Here is a 13,640-nt window from a genome sequence, read left to right as displayed (position 1 = left end):
GAAAGTGATGCTGGACTGTTCAGATTACCTACCTATTGCTGTACTTCATTGTTGTAGTCTTATCTTGGCATGCCATGGTCATGCTGTCATTATAAGTTTCAAAACACCATTTTTTAGACAATAGCATCTACCTTGTAAAGTATTTTCTAGAGAGCGACATCTTTATGAGATGTATTAACTTCGGAAGAGGATATTTTGCAGGCAGTTGTGAGAAAGGTAAGTGTGAAGGGGTGTTGAGGCTTGAATACAGAAATGGTATTACACATCTGCAATGCTTCCTGAAGTACTTCTGTGGGTCGGGTACTTTACTGAAATGGTCTTTCTATGGTACAAAAGAGACCTGTTTCTGAGAAGAGTGTAGCTGAGGTACTTCTGTTGATGTATTATATCATCATAGGAATGGCTGCAATGGAGCATTATTCTTTCTGTTTCTCAGTGTTTTCTATAGTTTGCTGTTGTTCGTAGCTATGATCTACTTAATAAAAAATAAATTGATTAATCAATGTATACCACATTTCTTCCTGCCTTTGCCTACTGTTTTTTTTTTTTGAACGCCCTTGTATATATTAAGCTACAATATGTAATCTTTTGGCCATCATAGAAAGTTTTAGAACTACTTTGTCAAAAATATTTCGCTAGGTTTTTCTTCCAACAGTAGTGGTGATGGAATGGACATCTTTGACAAGCTGTTAAAATTCACTAAGAATTGAAAGACTGGATGGAAGAATGAAAAAGGCATGCATGGACTAGGCTTAAATAATCCCACTTCCATAAAAAGACTTTTTAGTATACATAAGTGAACAAGACTGCTTTAATATTTCATAAAGCTATTCAGTAACTTGCAGTTATAAATCTCATGGCATTTAGTCAGTTCTCTGCAAACTATAATTTGAATGGTCCTATATGTGAACTTTCACTGACTGGGAAAACAGTTGCCGAGTTTTTTTTTTTAAAGGCAGGCAGCAGAGATACAGTACCTTATGAATTTTTTTTTTTTCTACAAAAAGAAAAGCTGCGAGAAGAGCTGCTATATAGGTACTGCAAGACCTATTCAGAAATCAAAAGACAGTAATGAGGCACTTTATCAGCCATGATGCAGAAATCAGTACTTGTTGTTTTTTGCCTTTTTAAGTAAAATCAATGTTGAGTGTTTTTATTAATCTAGTAGCAGATTGTCTCTCTTTTCTTTTTTTCTTCTATGGCAGAAGTTTAAAAACCTTGACGCAAGTAATTTTGGAGATGTTGGCAGTGTATTACTAATGGCAGTGGCGGTCCTTCTTTTTGAAGAAATTAGCTTGAATTATGTCTCGTCTGTGTTGCATTGAATTTTGGAAGGGCAGCCCGAATCCCTGGCTGCTCTGTGTGTGGTTGAAGCATGAGGCAACTGAATAAATACTGCTTTTCTGCTGCCTGAGACGGTGGGATAGACAAAAGTGTATTTATAGCTGTTATGAAATGATAAATTTGCTAGATGTAGAGTAGTTTTTAGGAGGTAATGTCAAGAAGAGAAGGGGCTTTAACAAGGGCAACTACAGATTGACAAATCAATTAGCCAAGAGGTGAAGCTCTGTGAAGGGCTTTCTTTTGCTCCTTACTGCAAAATTGCTTTATATGCCTTTCTAATCTAATTTCTCTCATCTGTGTTTAATCTGCTAAACAGAATAATTTCATAGTTGGCTGTATAATGTGCTCAGCTTCATGGTGAAGCTGTTACTCAAATCAATGAAGCCATAGGCATGCATCTGATGGTAGAATTTAGCAGGATGTTAGTGTAGTATGTGTTGCTTCTGTGTGTGTGTAGTTCTGGATTTCTGTGTTATTGTGTAAGAACTGAATACAAAAAACACCCGAACAGGAAGTAATAAATATACAAAACATCAGTGGAAGCAAGGAAGATATTCTCAGCTGTAATTCTGATTTTGTCTTTGTGATTCCTAAGCCCTTAAACTTAAAAGGCGTACAAGATTACTGTTTCCTTTCAGAAGGTGAGGTTAAACTAGTTTGTATTTGTGACGTGTACTGGTAGGTGGCACCTTAGTTCAGAATGCTCCAGATCTTTAACTTGAAAGTGCTTTCCACATTTCTTGTGTCTTCCACTGTACTTGAAAAAACTTGTGCATGCGAATTCTAATGTACGGTGTTATTTTACCTTCCCTGGGTTTTTACTGTTATTTGTGCTCACTCTTATTCAGTTTTATCCTGACTGCACCTCATGGCATAATTTCAGTCTTGTAAGATCTCTGAAGAATTGCATTTGAGTCCCCTTTATGTTTTCACATGTATTTGTGTCCTTCCACCCTCTCCCCTCCTAACATTCCATATTCACATTTGTAGTAGAGTGGGAAAAAAAATAGAAAACTTCTGATGTTCGTCAGGGAGTTGGCATTAGCAAAATTGGGAAATAAATTACAAAATTAATCCTGGAATGCTCTTACTGTTCATTCCCACTAATTACTCTTAAAATGGTTAGCAGCTCTTCATGTCAAAATATACAGGTGGCATAACTATTAGTATTCCTTTTTTTTTTTTTTTTTTGAAATAACATAGGTGTCCTTAGGGAAGACAGTTTCTGAAAACAAATGTATAAAGCTTATAATGAATGAAGGCGGTACTTGGAGGTTCTGTGTGTTCTGTAAATGCAATATATTCAATTTAAAAATTGAAAAGCAATTTTCTGTTAATTTGCCTGTTGCATTTTTGTTATGTAGTTATAGCATTTGCCATTTGCAGAGAGACGTATAGAAATATTTCCATTAACCACATTGATGGAGGTTCAACTACAGATGGGATACTTAGGCAAAAGCGTTAAACCAGTGTCTGTTTATTTCTGTCACATATGCATGGATAAACTCTGGGAATGGCCCAAATAGCCAGAGAGCCCAGTGTCTGCAGGATGCAAGCACGGTGAACACTTGTAGCTATGACTTCTTAGCATATGTCATAAAAGCACCTGTGTGAGGGCTGCAAGCTGCATGCAGGAGCGTTAGTTACAAATGGTGCGGTATTTCAGTCGCAAAAGCAGGACCAAAATGGGCAATTCATTTGATTTTGTGTCATGCTGTTTCTTCCAGGCATGTTAGGTGATGTGTACAGTAGACAAGAAAATTGTCAATACACTGTTAAAGCTAGAAAGCTCCGGACTCTGTGACTACTTCACAAATACCAATAGGACCATCCTGAAAATGCTAGTAAGAGAGAGGAAAGTGTTTGCAAATAGGAGAGTCTTGAAGTCTAGAGATGAAATGAGAAAAAGCAAGCCAAATCAGCTAAAAGTAATGCTTGTCTCTAGTATGATTATCCTTATGTTCTAGGTGCTAAGAAGCAGAGTGACATCTTTCTGAAAATAATTGTGAGATTCTGCTGTGTATTTCCTAGTAAACAAAAGCAAGAATCACTTTTTTCCCCTCCACATATCAGTTCTGCATTCTTTGCTACCTTCTGCTTGAATACTAACAGTCCTTTTCTGCCTGCAACGTTAGGTTGGTGCAAAAGTGATTATTACCTAATGGAAGTTGAGTTCTGATTCATTGTAAGAGCCGTTTAAATCTGAAGTGGGATGAATCTCCTAGTTAGGATAATGCATGTCTATTCTTGCTGACAAGAGTGCATCAAACAAGAAAATTAGTATATTTTTCGTTCATATGCGCAACTACTCATCCCCCCAAGAAGCAGCTAGTAAAAGTGATAGGGTAGCATACCACGAGATGTCTTGTCATGCTACACAGCAGTATTTTTCCCTTTTCTGGTTCACCACTGTCACCCCAGAACACTATTGTGGTAATGGATATAATATAAAAGTAGATCCACTGATTGAAGTGGGCCTGTAAAGATTAATATTCTCACTGTATTACTTAATTGTAGGGCTTCTTCCCCCTTTATACTGTAGTGGGACGACACATGCTCTCTAGGATATCTTCTAGTTTTTGGTGTTAAAGAGTATAAACAAGCTGTGTGAATCTGAGTTGTTTTTTTAGGAGCAGATGACAAAATAAAGCTGTTTTATAAGAATATAAAGAAAACTTGTGGCAGAAGCAGCCTGTTGCAGTGTTTAGGACAGGATGTCTTGGGTGAGACTGTTTTACCCTTAAAGAAGCTGAAAGTTCTGAGGCCAAATGTACTGTTGAGAATGCCTGGTGCTGCTTTTTTTTTTTGTTTTTCTCCTCCTCCTTTACTGGTTAAGTTGCTAGTGACAGAAGATGATCTGTGAGAAATGTGTTTACGTGAGATTAATTCAGGCAGCATAGCTAGTTTCCTTATATGCCCTCTCAAGGTCACCTTGCTGATGTTACCTCAGCTTAAAGAGTTAACAAATTAAATGCCTTAAATTTTGTGAGAACTGTTCCCATATTTTGTCCTGATAGTGTGCTCTAGGGTCCCTCGAGACTTTCATTCAGAAGGCATGTAACTAAATCACTCTTGCTCTTTCTGTACGCCAAACATTTTATCTTAATTTGTTATAAAATTATTGCTCATTATTGCTCGTTTCAAAAACATCACAGAAGCCATGAATTGCTACCCAAAGACTAAGTACTTGTCAGAAAACCTGCTCATTTTGTAGTAATGCAATGTTATTTTCCTTATATACTTTTTTCCCGTTACAGTAAGCTAACTAGTACTGGAATACCTGTGCTTCAGCACAACAATAAAACACACCTACAGAAGTAGGCTGCATACAACCTTTTCGTAGTTGATAGTGTACTCAGATTAGTCCATGATAGGCTGTCTTCTACAGAATATTTGCCAAGTTAGGAAGTAGAAAAGAAATTGAGATAGATGTGTTTTTTTTTTAAACACAGAGAAATACTAAATTGCATTTTTGATTTTGAAGCATTTATTACCTTTTAGATCACTTATCTATCTGTGCAGTGAAACATTAACTACATATTGAATCCTGAAAATGGATGATTGCCTGTACTTAAGTACGTTGCTATATTCTCACTGTATAACACCTCTGTCTTGCTTAGTGTGTCCTTCTGTATGCAATTTCATAATCACAAGGTTAGAGGCAAATATAAAGAATTAACATAGAGACTTAAATATGTTTTTAATCTTTTGTTATTCTTAGTTGATTAATTCATTGTAACTTGCCACATACAGAAGTGTTTCAAAAGTATTGATCTTTCCCCACTGTCTCTTCCTGTTAGTTAATAGGTGGATGTAAATTAGAGGATTAATGGGAAATTTCTAGGTCCTTCTGTGATCTTGCTGACTGAACTCGGTCTCTATTTAACTCAGTGTCTTTTTTATGTTCAATACTGCATAGCTGTTGTACTGCTTAACTGTTGAACTCTTCCTATCCATTTGACTTATAAAACTTTTAAAATTGTGGCCTAGAATTATGTGCCTAGAAGTGGAATTTTTGTAGATAACATAATTTCTTGAAGTAGGCTAAATGTCCTGAAGCTGATTGTTAACATTTCCGCATATGTTCACAGTTTAACGAACAATCACTCATTTGAATATACCTTCTATAATCTGAAATGCTAATTCTTTATTTATGTTTATGCTTATCTATGTTAAAGTTAGCAGTTACTATGCTAGTAGTAGTGCTTATTAAATCTTGTTGTGGTAATGAGATGGCACAGGTAGGGTGAAGTGTTATCATTAGATCCAGGTTCTTTGTTTCCATTTGAGGCCCTAAAAACAAAAATCCCAGTCTTTTCTGAAGTTCATTCAGCTGAAGATGTGAAAGAATTTTAAATAATTTATTGTTTTACAATATAATTCATCATTATGTAAATTACAGTGGTCCAAGTTTGTGGCTCATAAAATCAAAAAGAGGGAAACTAAATGAAAGCAAATTGGAGAGTCGTGCTTGAGAGGCCAGAAACGGAATGGCATAAAACTCTTTTCAAGCTTTAAGCAGTTGATGTATGTCAGCTGTTTGGGGTTTCTTCTTTGACTAATGATCAAGTATAGCTGTTCATAGAGTTTGTAACAATCTAAATTGCAGGAGACCTTTCTTAGGACATTGCAGTCCCACCAAAAAGAGTATAACATTTTGCAGAATTATGTCCTGCATAATGAAGAACAGGTTGCTGTAATCCCATTATCCTCATCAATGCTGCCTTTAATCTCACACCTGAGGCCAATCCTGTTAAGATTCAAGCTAATATAAGAGAAAAACATGAGTGCCTTGAGGTGAAAAATGAGCACTTATATGCCCCTGCGTATGGACCCAAACATCCAACATGGACAGACCAGGTAAACTGTCTGCCTGATGTACTATACTGCTGCCTTCTATAGCTTCTTCTCCCTTGCTAGGCATTTGGTCTCTTTTATGCCACAGCCTGATACTGCACATGACATCATGAGGGCTGTAGGCAGGTGGTGTGCATAGGTTTAGAGACATCTCCACTTCATGGTGGGGCTGGAAGCTCTGCTCTTTGCCCCAGGCTTCTGATGGCAGGCTAGATAAAGCTTGGTGTCTCACTTATTTAAGAACACAACTCTAAGGCTAATACTTTTCTCTTTCTCTCTCTCTCTCTCTCTCTCATTTTTTTGTTCCTCTCTTCCCATTTTGTGCGTTTTGATTTAGAGCTTTGCAGGTGAATTATTTAAGTATTTAAGCTTGTAAAGCAGGTGATGCCATTCTTTCTTATTTTAGGTTTGCGGAACAATATTGTTTCCTGTGAGGTAATGAGATTACACAAGAAAATTGTTTAACTTACATACATAAGGCTAGTTAGCTCTCAGTCTGAGACAATAAGCTTTGAACTTGAGGATTCTGCTGCTAATTTTCAAACTAAAGCAGCATTTAGTTTCCTTGTAACTTGTGTGTCCCAGACACACATGGAATCCCTTTGCTTTGTTTCTTTTCATTTGAGCTTAATGTTGTTAGACATAATCAGGAAATCATTTACGGAAAGGTAGATATATAAATATGTTGTAAAATTCCACTCTGAAGATGCTTATGTTGATGGAGGTTTTGCCAGAAAACCTACTTGTTTTCTGAAAGTCATGTAGAAAGGAAAGCAAAATGCAGAGGGAAAAGATTTTTTTTTGGTTGACCCCATCCTCATCAAAATCAGGAAAAAATAATGGCTTGTTTGAAATGCAAAGACCAAATGCAAAAACCAGCACAGTTTTAATGAAAAAAAAAAAAGTTTTTCTGTTGCAAAACACACAGGAACAAGGAAATCTTTCATCGTAGAATCTAAGTTCTGCTGTGGTTCTTAAGATGAGAGAGTCTCATAAATCTTACCTCTTATGTGTAATTCTTTGACCGTTCTCATCCTGTAGCCAATGACTCTTTAGTGTACAAAAGTTTTCACAAGCAGTTTAAACCGAGTAAGAAGTGAACTCCAGTGCATATGGCCTTCAGAGCACAAATCAGATAGGAAACCTCAGCTGATGCTTTTCTTGCTGTAAAATTAATTAATCTATTGTGGAATTCCACATGTGCACACACTGTTTTCATTGCATTTGTTTTAATTTCACTTCATTGTGGCTTGGGAAGTGACATGAACATTATGTGGTATCACATAAACCTGCGTGGCATTGATATATGTCTATGGTTTCGGATCATTTCCATCGACTTGACTTCTGGATCAGCTTTTAATGATAATTTTTCTCTTTGTTGTCTTCTCAAAAAACCTTTCTCACAAGATGCCAAAACTCACAATTGTTATTTGCTGCATGATGTAATAAGCTTATGTTCTGTGCTGTATAGATGCACATATATGCGTAAGTGTATGCGCAGGATACTTCATGAAATTACACAAAGGTAAGAAAATGGGACTTCTGTTTGTGGGAAATCATTGTGTTCATTGCAAATATATTGTATTTTTCTCTATGCTGAAACTGAAACAAAGAGAAGAGTGGGAGAAGAGAATGTGAAAGTGTTACAGTTGAGATCACCATCTGCTGCGAAGAGTACCTCAATGGCGATGTTTCAATCAGCCCTCACGTGGAAACTTAATAAATAAATAATGTAACAATCAAAAAAACTACTCCCCTGTTTCATAAATGTGGGACTTGAAAGCATTTTTTTTGTATATAGTTCATAGTTTCTTTAAACAACGCTTATTAACCTACTTTTCAAGACTTCAGTTACTTGGCAGTGCCCATTTTAAATTTCCACTCATGTATGTAATTCTATTTACTGGTGAAAGTCCCTTTTCTTGGTGATAGAACCCAAATTGTACTTTTTTTTTAATGTGCTTTAGTAAATGAGATTGCAGTTTCCTTGTACTATGAGCTGTTACTGGAGGAGACAGAATTTAAAATGAAACAAACATCCTTCCCCAAGGTAATTACATACATTGATAGGCAGAGATGATATACTTGCTGGTGGACAGAAAGTTTTCGAAGAGAAAATGTCAACATTTTTATACTAAGTAGATTTAGAAGCTTGTTGGAAAGTGTTTATGTGCTATATGACTCTAGATGGATTATTTGTGTTATCAAAACTGCTTTTATACTTAAAAGAAAATTAGTTGAAATTCATATTCCAACTAGCAAGCTGTGGAACAGTATAAGTGAAATTACTTGCCATCCTCTGGAGTAACTTAAATTCTTTTGGTGTCATGTCATGCTGAGATTTATATGAAAATGAATTTTAATTTCTAATAAGGTAACCATATGCTTTAGAGTTGTTGTAATGAAGTGTCATAAATAATTATGGCTCCTAAGAAATTCAACTTTGGAACTGTCAGTTCTTATGTTAGTAAGTTGTATTTGAATACATTATAATCATTGCTATTAAAGGAGATCTCACCCCCTCAGAATGGCAATGAAAAACCTATTGTGAAGCTGTTGAGAGTTTTGTTCATATGGAGAGGCATGGGGATTCTGTCTCCCCTTCAACAAACACTCTTACATGTCAGAGTTCCATTCTCCTGAGTTGTATTAAACATAATTGGATATCTCTTATATAAAATTTGGCTTTTTTACCTTATTTTTTCTTTTTTTTTCTTTTGCCAAGAATAAGCTAATGACTTCTAATATACAATGGAACAAAGGTGTTTTAGTTCATTGTCAGTCGTCGCTGTTTTTCCAATCTATAGTTGAATTCCCCCTTCAATGTGATAACTCAAGATGTTTTTGTGTTCCAAGACTCCAGATTAGGGGACAGAGGTACGTTCGTGTCATTTTGGATTCGTGGAGGGGGTTAGGTAGGAATAGATGTGGAGCAGATTACATTATAAACTGCGCTTTCACAGCCTCCATTTTTATTTACTTTTGAAAAAATAACTTCATCTCACTTTTGAATGTGCTAAACAAAAACCTGGTGATGTTGTTGGCTACTAATTGTAAAAGCTGACCAGTAGGAGAAGAGAAATATTATTGTATCTTCCTGCTGGGTCAGCATCAGTATCCTTACTCTGTAATGACCCTTGTAACAAATTGTTCTCATTACATGTACCAGCACTGAAAGAGCGAGAATTTCATGCCAGAAATGGTGGCATTATAAGTCTTTCTTAGTCATCGTGAGCAGAAGGAGCTCTTGCTGCTCTTTACCCATTAAGACCTTGTATGCATCATGATATTGCCAACGTTCTTTCTTCAAATTATTAGAGAAGCTCCTTACCTCATGCAAACTCTGACATTTCTGCTGACATCAGTGGAGAAGGAAAAATCTGAAAATTTTTAGTGGAGCTGTGTCAGTTTAGACCAAGTAAGTGTTTGTCTCAAACAGATGGAGCAAAGCGAAAACAAAAGTCTGAGTGCTTTTTCCAATGACCATCAGAAGTTCGCTTATGGCTGAGCCAAACTATAAAATGTTGAAGTATTTGTATATGATGAAAACATTGTTCGAACTTGAATCGAAGTCACCAGTACCTTTATACAAGTTGCTAAAAATTGTGCACTTAGCTTGTAAAACATAATTTTTGTTGTGCTGAGGTTTTGCCTTTTTTAAATTTTGGAGTATAACTGGAATTGATCAAAAATGACACAAGTTTTGCATCTGTGATGTATTTGTGTGTGCATATATTCAAAACTGTTTTCCTATTGTAGCACAAAAGATTTGAGTTATACAAGATATGACCGAATAGCAACTTTCTCATACACCTACGAAGTCAAGGTGAAGACTGCAAGAATTGCATGTGGATTGTGTGTTTAGGAAATTCTGTGGACTAGTAAAGTGCTTTTGAGTCATAGGGTCCTATCTTTCATTGGCTTCTTGTGTTATAAAGCCAAATTTTACGTACAAATTTTATCCACAGATTACATATGAGGCGCTATATTTGGGAAAAGACTGTGACAGGACAACAGTCTCTTAGGTTGCTGTGATTTGACATAGCTCCAAAGCCAGCTGTTTTCATCTAGAGGTCTCCCCACTTCAGAGAGAGGAATTCATATCAGATTTTTTCCTTCCTTCCTTGAAGTACTTTTTTTTTTTTAATATTAGAAAGTATAAGAAATCATATTATCTTGAGGCCATTTTCTCTTGATAATAGCAAAGAGCATTAACGATTAAAGTTGATCTAAAATCTTTTGGGTTGCATACTAAACGAACTGTCTCTGAATTCCCTTTTGAATGCAGGATAGTCAGAAACCGTAGCTTCTACTCTGAGGAACATACAGAGTGGGCTCAAAAGGGCTTGTACAGATGCTTTTACCGATCTATACAGTCTGAGCATTTGAGAGAAGTGATGGGATTAAGTACTACAGCCAAGTCCAACTAGCTTCAATAGCACAAAACAGCAAGAGCAATACATTTTCAGGACATGGTTTTAAGTTGTAGGAAATGGAAATGTCAATCAACACAAGATAAGGTTACTTTGGCTGTCCTTTTCTTTTGTTATGATACCTGTTTTGTGAAGGAAATCATTACTCTGGAGTGTATCACTAATTGTTTTTCACTACCTGGAAGGTCATTTCTTTTAAAAGCTAGCGGATATTTAACTTGACAAGAAACAAGTTCAATAACAAAAGTATTAGATGAAAAACACTCACAGGTAACGGGACAGTACATTTATTTTGGATGACTGAACAAGACTTGTCTAGCATGATTTGGAGGATATTTCTGGAATGTACTCTGGCTGTTTCTGGGCAGTTGCTGTAATTTTAAAGAACTGTGTACCTATGGTTAGATGGACCCTATGTAACCAGATGTCCAAAGTTAGCCCAGCTTTCTAAAAGAGGTCGGACTAGACAACCTCTGAGGACCCTTCCAACTTTTTTTTTGGTGATTCCATTATCTCTTATCCTATACAGTATTGTATTTTGCATCAAGAGCACTGGAGGGACATCAGATGCTATTAATTTTCTATGGATACTTCTTGCAGTGTTTGGGAGTGCAGAGAGGGTAACTATTTTGCACAGGTGAAAGTTTAGAAATGAGAAGAAAATCTGTTTTAATCACTAGCACTTGTAAACTTTGTCAGCTACTTGAAAGTAACTTGATGTTCAGTTTTGGTGCTCAAGCCACTGCTCTTTAACAGTGGCTTTGGTGGCATGGAAGCCTTTGTCCAAATAACAGCCTGTTCATAAACACATTGTTGGATGGGGCTTCAATTGTGGTTGTGAAAATGAGCTTGTAAATGATGTCTTCTAGCTACTTCAAGGTCTGTGCTGGCAGTATGTCAGTAGAACAACAGCTCTGATTTTAGGTAGTCTAAACTATAAGGTTGTCATGGGCAGGCCAGAGGAGGGAAGGATGTGCTCTTTTCCTATAGCTATTATAAGCTGAAAAGGAAAAACAAAACAAACAAAAAAAACACCCACCACCACCACCAAATGCTAATCAGTTTTGGGAATGCAAGCAAAAACTTAATTCATTAGAGGACCCTTACGAAGGACTGAGGATTCTGATTTGAACCTAGAGTATCGGTTGAGTCTAGAGGAAATGGAGGCAGTCAAGTATGTGTAGAAAGTCATTTTGTTCAGCTTTGTTCAAAGATGTTAGGAATCATGGGAAAAAAAATAGCATCACACTCCTCAGGGAGGATTTTAGGAACAGTTCTGATTACTGTGGTGTGTCAGAGAAACCTTTGTTTTTTAAACTGTTGTAAGAAGTTTCAACTTTTTTTGCACAGGTGAGTCTGAGGTTCTGGTGCTTCTTGAACAGACACTGAACCACAAATGAGTAGAGATGCCAGTGAGGACAGTGGCAGAAGGACAGGCAGCCAAACCATTCCCCCTCAGTTTGGGAGAAGGTTACTGAGATGAGTCTCTATAAAAAAGGTGGAAGTGAAAGGCTAGGGGGGAAGATGATTTTGGGGAGCCAGGAAACTTAGAGTGCCCAGGGTCTGTAATGTTGGGTCTGTAATGTTGGTCACAAGCTTTGCTGCATACAGAGAAGGACATCTACCAGGTATTTTGTGTTCACCGATTGCAGGATTAAAATTCAAGGCCTTGGTATACCGTGAAGCTAGTTTCAAAAACAAGCAAGCAAACAAAAAATGCCAACAAACTAAACTTCTCCCTACAACTTTTTAAAAAAAAAAAAAAAAAAGTAAAATAAATTAAGTTTTAACATTTGGTCAAAAATACTAAATGGAGAAATCATTCAGTTTCTTGTCAAACTACTTATTTTCTATTATTTTTAATAGAAAATGTGTTTTGCCATTGTTAATAGCATAACTGAAGGCTATTTCAGCAAATATTATCTGTTGCCTTTTTCTTTGTGTGTATATGTATTGTTTCCAGTAGATGGAAAAAGAAAATCTGTTTTAAAAAAACAAAACAAAAACCACCAAGCCACAAGTCTAAATCCATGACATATGTCAGTTTGTACTGACACGTTTTCTCCACAAGATCTAGTGAGTGTCTTACTGATATGGTTCTGCTTATTCAAAACTGATGTGCATTATAAAAACAAAGCAAAAAAGGTAAGCAACTATTGGAAAGTAAATTATTGCTAACCTAAGGCTTTGCTCTATGGTTAACTCTATTTCCTTTTTCAAATTTCAGCATGCACGCTTTACTTCCTATCAGGGCATTTCTCCATATGGCTTTTTTTTTTTTTTTTTTCAGATAAATTTTGAATCGAGTGGTGCGCTGATTGTACAGAGTATTTAAGTGCAAACCACTCTGCTTTTATTAAGAAGAATTCATCTTTTGACATAATCCAGATGTAGTAGAGTTACACTGGTTTATAGCAATTTTAATACATGTTTCTCCTCATTACTGAAATTGAGACCTATTTGTTTGATATATTTGTATTAAGTTTTATTTCTGAATAATCAGTTCCATGCTTTTTCAGTGTAATTCATTTATGGAAACACATAATTTTAATAAAGAAAAAAACCAATATGTTACTGTATTACTGTATTGCATGAGAAGCCGTATTGGAACTGAAACTTAAAATGAGACTGGTTTGTCCAATTGCACTGTCCTAATAAGAAAAGGAAGCTTTACTGTGGGTCTTTGTGGATGTAGGGTCTCCCCATTTTCTTGCGTATCTCTGTGCAGGTATTTCCGTTTTGGTTTCCTGTCTGGAAGCTCTGATAATGGTGTTAACGAAATCCTTCGTTGTCTTCCTGGGGTATTGTGAGGCTTACTGGATGACGGTGATTGATAACAAACAGCATGGTAGTGCAAGGAAGTAGGCTGAAGTAGGTGTAGAAAAGTAAGCTAACTGCTTATACAATAAGTTTTCTTTTATATTCATTTTTTTCCATTTTTATTTACTATATGTTATTGACAACTGAGGAAATGTATTCAGTAAAATATTGAAGTGTATATTTAAT

At 36.2% G+C, this 13,640-nt stretch overlaps 1 protein-coding gene across 1 annotated transcript in view; it reads left to right on the top strand.

The window, feature by feature from the left end:
• Positions 1-13,640, top strand: part of NELL1 (neural EGFL like 1) — a 295,005-nt gene that overhangs the window by 88,630 nt on the left and 192,735 nt on the right. The window lies entirely within an intron of this gene.

Source organism: Cygnus atratus, chromosome 5 (assembly GCF_013377495.2).
Source record: "Cygnus atratus isolate AKBS03 ecotype Queensland, Australia chromosome 5, CAtr_DNAZoo_HiC_assembly, whole genome shotgun sequence".
Lineage (NCBI taxonomy): Eukaryota > Metazoa > Chordata > Aves > Anseriformes > Anatidae > Cygnus > Cygnus atratus.
The sequence above is the reverse complement of the archived record's forward strand: the minus strand, read 5'-3'. Positions and strand labels throughout refer to the sequence as shown.